The sequence below is a fragment of the Hypanus sabinus genome, chromosome 31, assembly GCF_030144855.1.
Source record: "Hypanus sabinus isolate sHypSab1 chromosome 31, sHypSab1.hap1, whole genome shotgun sequence".
Lineage (NCBI taxonomy): Eukaryota > Metazoa > Chordata > Chondrichthyes > Myliobatiformes > Dasyatidae > Hypanus > Hypanus sabinus.
This window is the reverse complement of record NC_082736.1, coordinates 35,804,559-35,819,296: the sequence shown is the minus strand read 5'-3', so window position 1 is coordinate 35,819,296 and position 14,738 is coordinate 35,804,559.

The window sequence follows — 14,738 nt, the reverse complement described above, 5'->3', positions numbered from 1 at the left end:
AGTGCAGCGCAGGGGAACAAGAAAAGACAACATCACAACGAGGTAGATTGCGAGGCCAAATGTCGATATCGTACAAGGGGTCCATTCAGGAGTCTGACAGCAGCAGTGCGGAGGGGTCTGGTGGTACATCTGAGGGCAAATTTCCTTCGTATCGTACAGGGGATCCATTCAGGAGTCTGACAGCAGCAGTGCGGAGGGGTCTGGTGGTACGTCTGAGGGCAAATTTCCTTCGTATCGTACAGGGGGTCCGCTCAGGAGTGGAAGCTGAAGCCGGGTCTGCTGGTACCTCCTTTCCGGCTAACGAACACACTACAGCTCAGGAAAGGGCCCTTCAGCCCATCTGGTCTGTGCTGGATGTTTAATCCGCTGAGTCCCATTGACCTGCACAGGGTTGATAAACCTCTATACCCCTCCTATCATCTACTTATCTAAACTCCCCTTAAACGTTACACCCTAATCTGCCTCCAGACAGCAAACATCTCCTCCTCTGTGATCTTACTGCTGCTGCCATCCTCACTTCAACAGACTGTGCGTCCGCCCCCTGGGTTAAGGGACGAGCTGTTTTCCGGCTGGGTAGGCGAGGGGCTTTCCAAAGTGAAAACTTGAGGGTGCCGAGTTTGCATGTCCCTGTCAGAACGAAAGGCCAGGACAGCAGGTTGCGGGAACCTCGGTTTTCGAGAGATATCGAGGCGCTGGTTAAGAAAATAAAGGAGGCACGTGGCAGGGAGGAACAAATGAGGTTCTTGAGGAGTATGAGAAATGCAAGAGCACAGTTAAGGAAAAAAAGATGTAAAAACATTTAAGATCTCCCCACTCTCTTTTGGCTCTGTGCAGAGATGATGACCACTCTGATCACCCAGAGGACCAATTCTGTCCCTCGCAATCCTTTTGCTCTGAATCTATCTGTAGAAATCCTTAGAATTCTCCTTCACCTTGTCTGCTGGAGCAACCTCACGCCTTCTTTCACCCTCCTGATTCCCTTGCATTTCTTGTACTCGTGGAGCACCTCATTTGTTCCTCATTGCCTACACCTGCCACTCACTTCCTCCCTTCTCTTAACCAGGGCCCCAATATCTCTCGAAAACCAAGGTCTCCCAAACCTGTTATCCTCGCCTTTTGTTCTGACAGGAACATTCAAACTCCACGCTCTCAAAAATTTAACCCCTGATGGTCTCTCACTCGTCAAATGCGCCTTTGCCGGAAATCGGCCTGCCCCAATCCACACTTGTCAGATCCTTTTAAACTGGCCTTTCTCCAAGTTTGGAATCGGAACTCGTGGAGCAGACCTACCCTTTTCCATAGTTACCTTGAAACTAACGGCGCTCTGATCACTAGATGCGAACTGTTCCCTTCACACAAACTCCCGAATAGAGTATCACACCCTCTCCAGTTTCTACGGGGGGGTAATTGATAAGTTCGTGGCCCAAGGTAGAGGGAGGCGAGTTACACAGCTCTCATTACACGCACATGCAGTTCAACTCTTTGAGTGATTGTGCGGAAAGTTTGAAGTTACTAACTCATCTTCTACCTTAGGCCACAAACTTATCAATCACCCCTCGTATGTATTTTGTTTCATAACTCCAAAACATAAAACTTTGGGAAAAAAAGGAAGCCTGGAGATGGGTATCTTAGTTTTGATTTTACTTTAAGCGTGCCGCGCACGTACAAGGTGGCGTCGTGATAGTGTATACCATTCACATACTTTTACATATAATCCGTAATGAATCGTGTGCAAAGAATGGACCATTCAGGGCTAAAGATTTAATCACTGTGGAGATTTTATCACTCGTGGGGAAACGTCTTTCAGGAAAGACATTATCCAACAAGAGTAAGCGGTGGGGGGTCACTCTGCTTGGCGGGTGAAACAACCTCGGCTCCGTGGAGGTTGTAGGAGTTGACTCTGCGGCCCCAGCGGGCGGTCCTGACAACTCTGGAGATTTGCTCTCTGGGTGCCGTCGCATCCCGAACAGCGCCCGGCAAGCTGCTCGATCCGCCGATCTCTCCCAGGCCAAACCGGAAAGAGGTTCCGGCCAACGCTTCCACCTTGACCGCGCCTGGATGGTCACGTGCTGCCGGATCTACCGGCGTGTCGCTCCCCCAACACGCGAGCTCTCAGCTTGGACGGTAAAACTACTCTCAGTCCCCTCGTCCGACAGCCTCGGTCAAGGGCAAGTTCGTCCGGGTGCTGATAAAACTGGGGGAGCTGCACATTCCAACTGTTGTGGGTGGCCGTGTAGACCGGAGACAGTGGGGGGGGGGGGTCTTTCCTGCCTCTCCTGTGGATCATCCCTGCCGTAATTCACACGAGGGAGAATACGTCATGAGGAGTGTCCTCTTTTGTAAATGTTTCGGGTATTTCCTTTTCCGAGGGTAAACGGGACAACCCGTCAGCATTTCCATGGTTAGCTGTCCTCGTGAATTTGATCTTGTAATCGAGTCCTCCGAGAAACAGAGTGCACTGGTGTGGCAGTTGTGAGTGGAATAGCCTTCTGTGGGTTGAAAATGGACACCGGTGGTTGATGATCAGTAACGAGGGCAAACTCTCCCCCACGCAAGTCCGGGTTGAAATGTTTTACACCCCAACCCGGGCTCAAGGCCTCTCTGCCTACCTGTGTGCTATTCTTCTCTGCAGCAGTAAGAGAACACGATGCAAAGGTTGTGAGAGATCGTCCACTTTGGAAGGAATGATAGAAGAGCAGATTATTATTTAAATGGTGACAGACTGCAGCATGCTGTTGTGCCGAGGGACTTGGGAGTGCTTGTGCATGGATCACAAAAGTTGATTTGCAGGTACAACAGGTTATTAAGAAGGCAAACGGAACATTGGCCTTCATTGCTGGAGGGATTGAACTCAAGCCGGGAGGTCATGCTGCAACTATACAGGGTACTGGTGAGGTCGCACCCAGAGTACTGTGTGCAGTTCTGGTCTCCATACTCGAGGAAGGATATACTGGCTTTGGAGGCAGTGCAGAGGAGGTTCACCAGGTTGATTCCAGAGATGAAGGGGTTAACCTATGTGGAGAAATTGAGTCGCATGGGACTATACTCTCTGGAGTTCAGAAGAATGAGAGGGGATCTTATAGAAACGGACAAACATTTGAAAGGCAAACACAAGAAAATCTGCAGATGCTGGAAATTCAAGCAGCACACACAAAATGCCGGTGGAACACAGCAGGCCAGGCAGCATCTATAAGGAGAAGCACTGTCGATGTTTCAGGCCAAGACCCTTCGTCAGGACTGACCTTTTGAAAAGGGATAGATGAGATAGAAGTAGGAAAGTTGTTTCCATTGGTGGGTGAGACTAGAACTAGGAGACATTGCCTCAAGATTCAGGGGAATAGATTTGGGACGGAGATGAGGAGAAACTGTTTTTCCCAGAGAGTGGTGAATCTGTGGAATTCTCTGCCCAGGGAAGCAGTTGAGGTTTCTTCGCTAAATATATTTAAGAAACAGTTAGGAAGGTTTTTACATAGTAGGGGAATTAAGGGTTATGGGGAAAAGGCAGGTAGATGAAGCCGAGTTTACGGACAGATCAGCCGTGATCTTATTGAATGGCGGGGCAGGCTCGATGGGCCGGATGGCCTACTCCTGCTCCCATTTCCTATGTTCTTACGTTCTTATGGGGCGTTCACCTGAAACACTCATAATGGTGGAGCAGACTCGATGGGCTGAGCAGCCAAATCCTGCTTATGGCGTCTTTGCCGTACTGCTCCGCCTGACAATACCAAACCGCCGAGCGTCGGAGAGCCCCGGGAGCCGCCAGCGCAACGCCGTTCCAGCTCGGGGTCCATCTCCAACGCCATCTGTGGAATGTGCGGGTTTCCTCCCGCAGTCCGAAGGTCAGTAGGTGAATCGGTCACTGTACGTCGTCCCGTGATGAGGCTAGGGTTAAATCGGTGGGTTTTGCTGGGCCAGTACGGCTGGAAGGGCCCGAATGGCCTGTCCCCCTCCCCGCTGTCTCTCCAAATACGCAAGAAATAAACTGAACGATCTGGGCTTCTTTGGGTTTTTTTTTATTGACGAGAACACAGATAAAATGTCCATAAATAACAAAACAGAGACGTGAACCGGACACCGAGAGGGACAGACGTTCACAGAGGGGCGTTACGATGACGTTTTTTTTTTACAAAATCCTTTATTACAATTATCAGTGCTATACAATATATACAAAACAGTGGCAAACACAATTACTGCACTACAAATCGACAATAGACATTACACCAGAATGTTGCCATCTCTATCCACGATGGCATTTACACCCCGCGGAGCCCAACGGTCTCGAAACTCCTCCAAGGCCGCTGTGGACTGCGCGTGTTCTTTTTCAATAGTTACCTGGGCACGAACATACCCCCTAAACATTGCCAGGCAGTCTGCCCGGGGAGATCCTCCCGCCACCCGTTTCCAAGACCCACGGATGGCGGATTTCGGTTTAGGGGGCAGTGGTTCGTAAACAAATACATGTCGACAGAGCAAGGCAGGTGGGCGCGGGGCAGACCGGACGAGGAGCAGTCTGCCTCTCTCCAGTTGGGTGCCAGGGTCTCGGGTTGCTCGCCCAGCCTGGGCACGGTCGATCTACCTCACACACCCTCGCTTCCCTCTCACTCAAGCCTCACTTCCCCCCTTTCCACTTCACTTGCCCTCAGTTCGCCGCTTCCGGCGCCTGTCGGCTCCGATCCCGCCAATGGATGGCGCCCGAGTCCAAGGCATCAGATCAGGGAGGATCACCGCAGCCGGGTTCAATATCGCTGGCATATGTCAAAAGTTCAGTCAATTTTATTGTCACCCTGGGATTCATTTCCTTACGGACATTCTCAATAAATAGAACAATAACCTTATTAGAATCAATGAAAGTCTGCACCAACTTGGGCGTGCAGAGGAACGGGAAATAATGTTAATGATAAATAAATAGACTATAAATACTGAGAACCTGAGAGGAAGAGTCTTTGAAAGTGAGTCCACAGGTTGTGGGAACATTTCAGTGATGGGGCAAGTGAAGCTGAGTGAAGTTATCAACTGGTTCAAGATCCTGATGGTTGAGGGGTAGTAACTGTTCCTGAACCTGGTGGTGTGGGTCCTGAGGCTCCTGTACCTTCTACCTGATGGTTGAGGGGTGGTAACTGTTCCTGAACCTGGTGGTGTGGGTCCTGAGGCTCCTGTACCTTCTACCTGATGGTTGAGGGGTGGTAACTGTTCCTGAACCTGGTGGTGTGAGTCCTGAGGCTCCTGTACCTTCTACCTGATGGTTGAGGGGTGGTAACTGTTCCTGACCCTGGTGGTGTGAGTCCTGAGGCTCCTGTACCTTCTACCTGATGGTTGAGGGGTAGTAACTGTTCCTGAACCTGGTGGTGTGAGTCCTGAGGCTCCTGTACCTTCTACCTGATGGTTGAGGGGTGGTAACTGTTCCTGACCCTGGTGGAGTGGGTCCTGAGGCTCCTGTACCTTCTACCTGATGGTTGAGGGGTAGTAACTGTTCCTGAACCTGGTGGTGTGAGTCCTGAGGCTCCTGTACCTCCTACCTGATGGTTGAGGGGTGGTAACTGTTCCTGAACCTGGTGGTGTGGGACCTGAGGCTCCTGTACCTTCTACCTGATGGTTGAGGGGTAATAACTGTTCCTGACCCTGGTGGAGTGAGTCCTGAGGCTCCTGTACCTTCTACCTGATGGTTGAGGGGTAGTAACTGTTCCTGAACCTGGTGGTGTGAGTCCTGAGGCTCCTGTACCTTCTACCTGATGGTTGAGGGGTAGTAACTGTTCCTGAACCTGGTGGTGTGAGTCCTGAGGCTCCTGTACCTCCTACCTGATGGTTGAGGGGTAGTAACTGTTCCTGAACCTGGTGGTGTGAGTCCTGAGGCTCCTGTACCTTCTACCTGATGGCAGCAGCGAGAAGAGAGCACGGCCTGGGTGGTGGGATGCTGCTTTCCTGTGACAACATTTCATGTCGATGTGCTCAGTGATGGGGAGGGCTTTACCTGTGAGGGACTGGGTCGTATCCACTGCTTTTTGCAGGATTTCCCATTCGAGGGCGTTGGTGTTTCCGTACCAGGCCGCGATGCAGCCAGTCAATACGCTCTCCAGCACACTTCTGTAGAAGTTTGTCAAAGTCCTCAATGTCATGTCAGAACTCCTCAAACACTTAAAGAAATAGAGAGCTTGCCGTGTTTTTTTTTAAATGTGGTGGGCCCAGGACAGATCCTCCGAAACGATAACATGGAGGAGTTTAAATTTGCTGACCCTCTCCAGCTCTGATCCTCTGCCTCGTGGTTCCCTCCTCCTGAAGTCTGTCGTTATACTTTGTAACTTCAAAACACTGAACTCATTCAAAGGAATACAGGAGAGTCCAGGAATGTGGGTCCAACTTTGAGTTTCCTTTAGCTGAGGCACAATGATGTATGCAGCTCATGGATTATTACATCTAACCTGTAATGAATTATTTAACTGAACCAGAATACTTAGCCAAACAATATATACAAAAGATCACTGAAATATTGAATGCACAGCTCTCCTCCCTGCTTAGCTCTAAACTCCAACTCAATGTAGATTGCATCTCAACTATATTACAGTATGCTATATAATACGACTACTATATAGAATCCACAGCATAGCAAATCCTTCAGTTTGCCTTGATCTTGGGAAGATGCATTTAGTTTACTGGAGTATTCTCTAATAATTCTTCTATCGCTCCCTTTACAATCTGATCATTGCTCTTGGTTTCCTCATCCACAGCATCATCTGACCAATCCTCTGTTTTCCTGTCTCCACTGACTGCTTTGTCTTTGGCCTTCCCTCCCTCCGGCTGGGCTTTGCATCTACTGCATCAAGCCGCTGCTTCCCTCCCGCTTGCGGCTCGTGCAATAACCTGAATGCACGCGGAGTTCTTCACACTCTCAGAAAGCGGCTTCCTTGGCGCTCCTCCAGCCGCGTTTCGCCTGGTTATGAGGTCAGGAGCGCTCTCAGATACGCCGCCTACAGAAGTGGTCGCCGGTGGGCGGCCGCTTCTGTCACTCCCGTACTCCCACGGAACGGCGGGGTTCTTCCTTGGCCCAAGCTGCTTTCTAACCAGTCAGGGGTTGGCACCAACACCGTTCATGGCGTACAGCATGGAGACATTAGTAGCATCATCTCAGTTCCCTTTCGGTTGACTTCATTGCAGGGGTTGTGGCATGGAAACAGGGGATGTCTCCAGTCACGTTGTAGCTGTCTCAGCCAATCATGCCCCCACGATGCCAGCCTTTACCACATACAGGCCTAATGCGGTTGTAAACCCCACAGGAGTCACCTTTTCCTTCAGTAGCTTCGAAATGCCGTTCAAACTCACTTTGTGGAATAACTGAGGTAGCGTCCAATCCCACTTTAATTAATTTACCAATCACTTCTGGTGTGAGCCATCATGCTGCTCGTCTGTTGTTAGTTTTCACACTGTAAATCTCAAGGCTACTCAGTCCTGTGTCAATCTCATCACTACTAGATTTTTCATCAACGGCATGCGGGTCGGTGCCCTTTGTGTCACCTCAACTTGACTTTGACCTTTTCTCTCTTCCCTGTGCAGTCCGACATGCTCTCTGTATGCGTCCTACACTGTCGCATTTTCTGCAAGTTTTGCCTGTAGACCTGCATTTTGTTTTTGGTGAATGTGAGCCCGTGCGACAACAGTAACCAGAATTTGTTTGGCAAAGCAGTCTTCTGCTCAGGTGGTGTGAGTTCGTTCAAGCTCTCTTTCATTCCTGACTGCAAATTAATTGCTTCTGTGTCTGCGGTTTCCATTGAAACAGCAATTTCAACTGCTGTTTTCAATGTGCTTCAGTTCGGAGGAGATTTTGAATGCTTTCTTGTAAGGTTTCATGACTAACTGATCTCTCAGTGCATCATTAGCCCATTACTGAACTGACAATACTCAGGTAATTGCTTCAATTCAGGCACATACAGTATACTGAAATGGACTTCCCTTCTCTTTGATTTCACATACGAGACCTAAAACATTCTGCAATCAACAATGGCTTCAGTTCCAAATTTCCTTGCATTACTTTGACGATACCAGCAAAGCTAATTTCTGCTGGTTTGGTTGGCGTAGACAACATAATCAAAGATCCCACCCACCCTGGATGTTCTCCCTTCTCCCCTCGCCCACCGGGCAGACGATACACAAGGCAGAGAGTTCGCCCCACCAGGCTCATGGGGCAGCCCCTATCGTAAAAACAAGAGATCCTGCAGGTGCTGGAAATCCAGAGCAACACACAGATGCTGAAAGAAATCAACCTGTCAGGCAGCATCTGTGGAAAAGAATTCTATAAAAAATGTATTCTGTGTGGTCTTCCACAGGGTCTGTGTTGGGACCGATTCTTCTTACGTTATATGTCAATGACTCGGACTTGGCTTAGTTGCAAAGTCTGCAGGTGATATGAAGGTAGGTGGAGGGGCTGGTAGTTTTGAGGAAGTAGAGAGGCTGCAGAAGGAATTAGACAGATTAGGAGACTGGGTAGAGAAGCGGCAGATAGAATACAGTGTCGGGAAGTCTTACACTTTGGGAGACGGAGTGAAAGGGTTGACTATTCTCTATATGAAGAGAAAATACAACAATCTGATGTGCAAAGGGGCTTGGGGAGTCCTTGTGCAGGATCCCTGAAGATTAACTTGCAGGTTCAATCTGTGGTGAGGAAGGCTAATGCGATGTTTGCATTCATCTCAAGAGGACTAGAATATGAAGGCAAGGATGTAATGTTGAGTCTTTATAAAGACTGGTGAGGCCTCACCTGGAGTATTGTGAGCAGGTTTAGAAAGGCTGACTGGAGAGGGTGTTTATGAAAATGATTCCAGGACTGAACAGTTTGTTGTTTGATGACTCTGGGCCTCTATGCACTAGAATTCTGAAGAACGAGCGGGGACCTCTTTGAAACTGATCGAATGGTGAAAGGACTCGACAGAGTGGATGTGGAGAGGATCTTTCCTATAGTGGGGGAGTCTGGGACCAGAGGACACAGATAGAGTGTATGTGAAGAGGATGTTTCCTATAGTAGGGGAGTCTAGGACCAGAGGACACAGATAGACTGGATGTGGAGAGGATGTTTCCTATAGTGGGGAAGTCTTCGACCAGAGGACACTGATAGAGTGGATGTGGAGAGGATGCTTCCTACAGTGGGGGAGTCTAGGACCAGAGGATACAGATAGACTGGATGTGGAGAGGATGTTTCCTATAGTGGGGAAGTCTTCGACCAGAGGACACTGATAGAGTGGATGTGGAGAGGATGCTTCCTACAGTGGGGGAGTCTAGGACCAGAGGACACAGATAGACTGGATGTGGAGAGGACGTTTCCTATAGTGGGGGAGTCTAGGACCAGAGGATACAGATAGACTGGATGTGGAGAGGATGTTTCCTATAGTGGGGAAGTCTTCGACCAGAGGACACTGATAGAGTGGATGTGGAGAGGATGCTTCCTACAGTGGGGGAGTCTAGGACCAGAGGACACAGATGGAGTGGATGTGGAGAGGATGTTTCCTATAGTGGGGGAGTCTAGGACCAGAGGACACAGATGGAGTGGATGTGGAGAGGATGTTTCCTATAGTGGGGGAGTCTAGGACCAGAGGACACAGATAGACTGGATGTGGAGAGGATATTTCCTACAGTGGGGGAGTCTAGGACCAGAGGACACAGATAGAGTGGATGTGGAGAGGATGTTTCCTATAGTGGGGGAGTCTAGGACCACAGAGTGGATGTGGGGAGGATGTTTGCTACAGTGGGGGAGTCTAGCACCAGAGGACACAGATAGAGTGGACGTGGAGAGGATGTTTCCTATAGTGGGGGAGTCTAGGACCAGAGGACACAGATAGAGTGTATGTGGAGAGGATGTTTCCTGTAGTGGGGGAGTCTAGGACCACAGATAAAGAGTGGATGTGGACAGGGTGTTTCCTATAGTGGGGGAGTCTAGGACCAGAGGACACAGATAGAGTGGATGTGGAGAGGATGTTTCCTATAGTGGGGGAGTCTAGGACCAGAGGACACAGATAGATTGGATGTGGAGAGGACATTTCCTGTAGTGGGGGAGTCTAGGACCAAAGGACACAGATTGAGTGGATGTGGAGAGGATGTTTCCTATTGTTGGGGGAGTCCAGGACCAGAGGACACAGATAGAGTGGATGTGGGGAGGATGTTTCCTATTGTTGGGGGAGTCTGGGACCAGAGGACACAGAGTGGATGTGGAGAGGATGTTTCCTGTAGTGGGGGAGTCTAGGACCAGAGGACATAGATAGAGTGGATGTGGAGAGGATGTTTCCTATTGTTGGGGGAGTCCAGGACCAGAGGACACAGACAGAGTGGATGTGGAGAGGATGTTTCCTATAGTGGGGGTGTCTAGGACCAGAGGACACAGATAGAGTGGATGTGGAGAGGATGTTTCCTATAGTGGGGGCAGAAGGGTGGGTTGGCAAGTTTGCAGACGACACAAAGGTTGGTGGTGTTGTAGATAGTGTAGAGGATTGTCGAAGTTTGCAGAGAGACATTGATAGGATGCAGAAGTGGGCTGAGAAGTGACACGTGGCGTTCAACCCGGAGAAGTTTGAGGTGGTACACTTTGGAAGGACAAACTCCAAGGCAGAGTACAAAGTAAATGGCAGGATACTTGGTAGTGTGGAGTAGCAGAGATCTCGGGGTACATGTCCACAGATCCCTGAAAGTTACCTCACAGGTAGATAGGGTAGTTAAGAAAGCTTATGGGGTGTTAGCTTTCATATGTCGAGGGATAGAGTTTAAGAGACGCGATGTAATGATGCAGCTCTATAAAACTCTGGTTAGGCCACACTTGGAGTACTGTGTCCAGTTCTGGTCGCCTCGCTATAGGAAGGATGTGGAAGCATTGGAAAGGGTACAGAGGAGATTTACCAGGATGCTGCCTGATTTAGAGAGTATGGATTATGATCAGAAATTATGGGAGCTAGGGCTTTACTCTTTGGAGAGAAGGAGGATGAGAGGAGATATGATACAGGTGTACAAGATACTAAGAGGAATAGACAGAGTGGACAGCCAGTGCCTCTTCCCCAGGGCATCACTGCTCAGTACCAGAGGACATGGCTTTAAGGTAAGGGGAGGGAAGTTCAAGAGGGATAGTAGAGGAAGGTTTTTCATTCAGAGAGTGGTTGGTGCGTGGAATGCACTGCCTGAGTCAGTGGTGGAGGCAGATACACTAGTGAAGTTTAAGAGACTACTAGACAGGTATATGGAGGAATTTAAGGTGGGGGCAGGGTTTGAGGGTCAGCACAACATTGTAGGCCGAAGGGCCTGTAACATGCTGTACTATTCTATGTTCTAAAGATGCCCAAAGACCTGGCCTCCACAGCTGCATGTGGCAACAAATTCCACAAATTCACCACCTATGGCTAAAGAAATTTTCCCACATCTCTGTTTTGAAAGGGCGCCCCTCTATCCTGAGGCTGTGCCCTCTTGTCCTAGACTCCCCCACCATGGGACAGACAGACATACTTTATTGATCCCGAGGGAAATTGGGTTTCGTTACAGCCGCACCAAACAAGAATAGTGAAGAAATATAGCAATATAAAACTATAAATAATTAAATAATGAGTTAATCATGCCAAGTGGAAATAAGTCCGTCAGAGAGTCCAGCTCCACCCGCACAACATCACTGGCCTTACGAATGAGTTTGTTGATTCTGTTGGTGTCTGCTACCCTCAGCCTGCTGCCCCAGCACACAACAGCAAACATGATAGCACTGGCCACCACAGACTCGTAGAACATCCTCAGCATCGTCCAGCACATCTACTCTGCCTAGGCCTTTCAACGACGAGGCCCTCCCCCTCATCCTTCTGAATTCCAGTGAGTACAGACCCAGAGTCATCAAACGTTCCTCGTATATTAACCCCATTCATTCCCGGAATCATCCTTGTGAACCTCCTCTGGACCCTCTCCAATGGCAGTTGACACACCTTAAGCACCAGAATCCATCGTGCACGGGAGAGGCAGGACTGGGCGAGGGGTGGGGGGGGTGGGGGCTTGAGACACAGGCGGACGCTGGACGGGACGGAAGGGGAGTTACGCCTATTCCCGTCGACCTTTCGGTTCTTGAGCAACCCCAGTCACCACCTCAGTTAAGCAACGGCAAGCCCTTTCATCTCCTTGTACTAAATATAGTGGGGGTTTTTACTTTGGTTGTAATTATGATGCGTTTCTTTTTTGCGAAAGTCAAGTATAGTTTATCTTTAATTGTTGATCTTGTGAGTGTTTCTGGGGCTCTGCTGCAAGTAAAAATTTGTCATCACATCTGTGCAGGCGTGGACTTGTCCCAGCAACCTTCTTCCCTGTGTACATTTACACGGATTGGGAATTTGCCACGGTGTGTTGGTCAGGGCATGACAGCAGCAACAGAAAAAGTCAATAGTTATAGAGTATAAATCATTCTCTGAAAAAGAAAAACCCATCGAGGCAACGGGCACAGACTCTGCGCCCCAGCGATTCTCCCTCTCCCTCTCGGCTCCCGAGTCGGCGGGGGGGTGGGGGGAGGGGGGGCTGAGACAAGTGCCGCAGCAGTTAGTAGTATCGGAACAGTGACCTGTTGCCATCCCGTCTCGCTGCCTGTTCCTCCCCCCGCTAGTGACAGAGAGAGTGTTGGGGTGGGCAGTAGTTTCTGATGGACTCCAGACCATGGGCTATTGTTTGCATGGTGGGTGGTGCTTTTTGGGGGAAAGGGGGCAGGGGGAGGGGGGGCTTTGGGTTTCTAACGTTGCCCTGTCATTCATTCTTCGGGGTTTTTTCTTCCATTTCGAGGATGTCTGTGAAGAGTAAGAATGTCAGGTTGTATACCCCATACATTCTCTGATATTAAATCGATGGAATTGGAGGTTAAAGTACAGATATAGAATAAAATGTGTATACATGCATAAAATGAGCATGTATTTACAATGTAAACAGCATTAAAATAAGTGGTTTCAAGTGTAAACGCAGTGATGGGGTGATAGATAGAGGGTGGTGGGTGGGGATGTCCAACGAGAGTGGTTGGTCAGATTAACTGCCTGGAGGAAGGAGCTTTTCTAATGGTTTGAAGTTTTTGTTTTAAGAGCTTCAAGGTTCAAAAGTAAACTTATTATCAAAGTATGCTCAAGTCACCAGTGTACAACCCTGAGATTCATTTTCTTCGGAATCAGGTTTATTACCACCAGCATGTGACGTGAAATTTGTTAACTTAGCAGCAGCAGTTCAATACAAAACATAATCTAGCAGAGAAAATGAATAAGTAAATTACAGTATATGTATATTGAATAGATTAAAAAATTGTGCACAAACAGAAATAATATATATTAAGAAAGTGGGGTAGTGTTCATGGGTTCAATGTCCATTTAGGAATCGGATGGCGGAGGGGAAGAAGCTGTTCCTGAATCGCTGAGTGTGTGTCTTCAGGCTCCTGTACCTCCTCCCTGATGGCAGAGGGGAAGAAGCTGTTCCTGAATCGTTGAGTGTGTGTCTTCAGGCTCCTGTACCTCCTCCCTGATAGCAGAGGGGAAGAAGCTGTTCCTGAATGGTTGAGTGTGTGTCTTCAGGCTCCTGTACCTCCTCCCTGATGGCAGAGGGGAAGAAGCTGTTCCTGAATCGCTGAGTGTGTGTCTTCAGGCTCCTGTACCCCCTCCCTGATGGCAGAGGGGAAGAAGCTGTTCCTGAATCGTTGAGTGTGTGTCTTCAGGCTCCTGTACCCCCTCCCTGATGGCAGAGGGGAAGAAGCTGTTCCTGAATCGTTGAGTGTGTGTCTTCAGGCTCCTGTACCTCCTCCCTGATGGCAGAGGGGAAGAAGCTGTTCCTGAATCGTTGAGTGTGTGTCTTCAGGCTCCTGTACCTCCTCCCTGATGGCGGAGGGGAAGAAGCTGTTCCTGAATCGCTGAGTGTGTCTTCAGGCTCCTGTACCTCCTCCCTGATGGCAGAGGGGAAGAAGCTGTTCCTGAATCACTGAGTGTGTGTCTTCAGGCTCCTGTACCTCCTCCCTGATGGCAGAGGGGAAGAAGCTGTTCCTGAATCACTGAGTGTGTGTCTTCAGGCTCCTGTACCTCCTCCCTGATGGCAGAGGGGAAGAAGCTGTTCCTGAATCGTTGAGTGTATGTCTTCAGGCTTCTGTATCTCCTACCTGATGGTAACAGTGAGAAAAGGGCATGCCCCAGGTGCTGGAGGTCCTTAATAATGGACACTGCCTTTCTGAGACACAGCTCTCTGAAGATGTCCTGGGTACTTTGTAAGCTAGTGCCCAAGATGGAGCTGACTGGATTTACAACCCTTTGCAGCTTCTTTCGGTCCTGTGCAGTAGCCCCTCCATACCGGACAGTGACGCAGCCTGTCAGAATGCTCTCTACTGTACATCTATAAAAGTATTTGAGTGTTTTTGTTGACATACCAAGTCTCTTCAAGCTCCTAATGAAGTATAGTCACTGTCTTACCTTCTTTATAGTTACATTGATATGTTGGGTCCAGATTAGGTCCTCAGAGATCTTGACATCGAGGAGTTTGAAACTGCTCACTCTCTCCACTTCTGATCCCTCTAGGTAGATAGATAGATACTTTATTCATCCCCAAGGGGAAATTCAACATTTTTTCCAGTGTCCCATACACTTATTGTAGCAAAACTAATTACATAAGTATTTAACGCAATATAAATATGATATGCATCTAAAATCACCCTCCCAAAAAGCATTAATAAATAGCTTTTAAAAAGTTCTTAAATAGTTTCCTAAAGTGGTAACTTAAGCTCAGTAACTTAA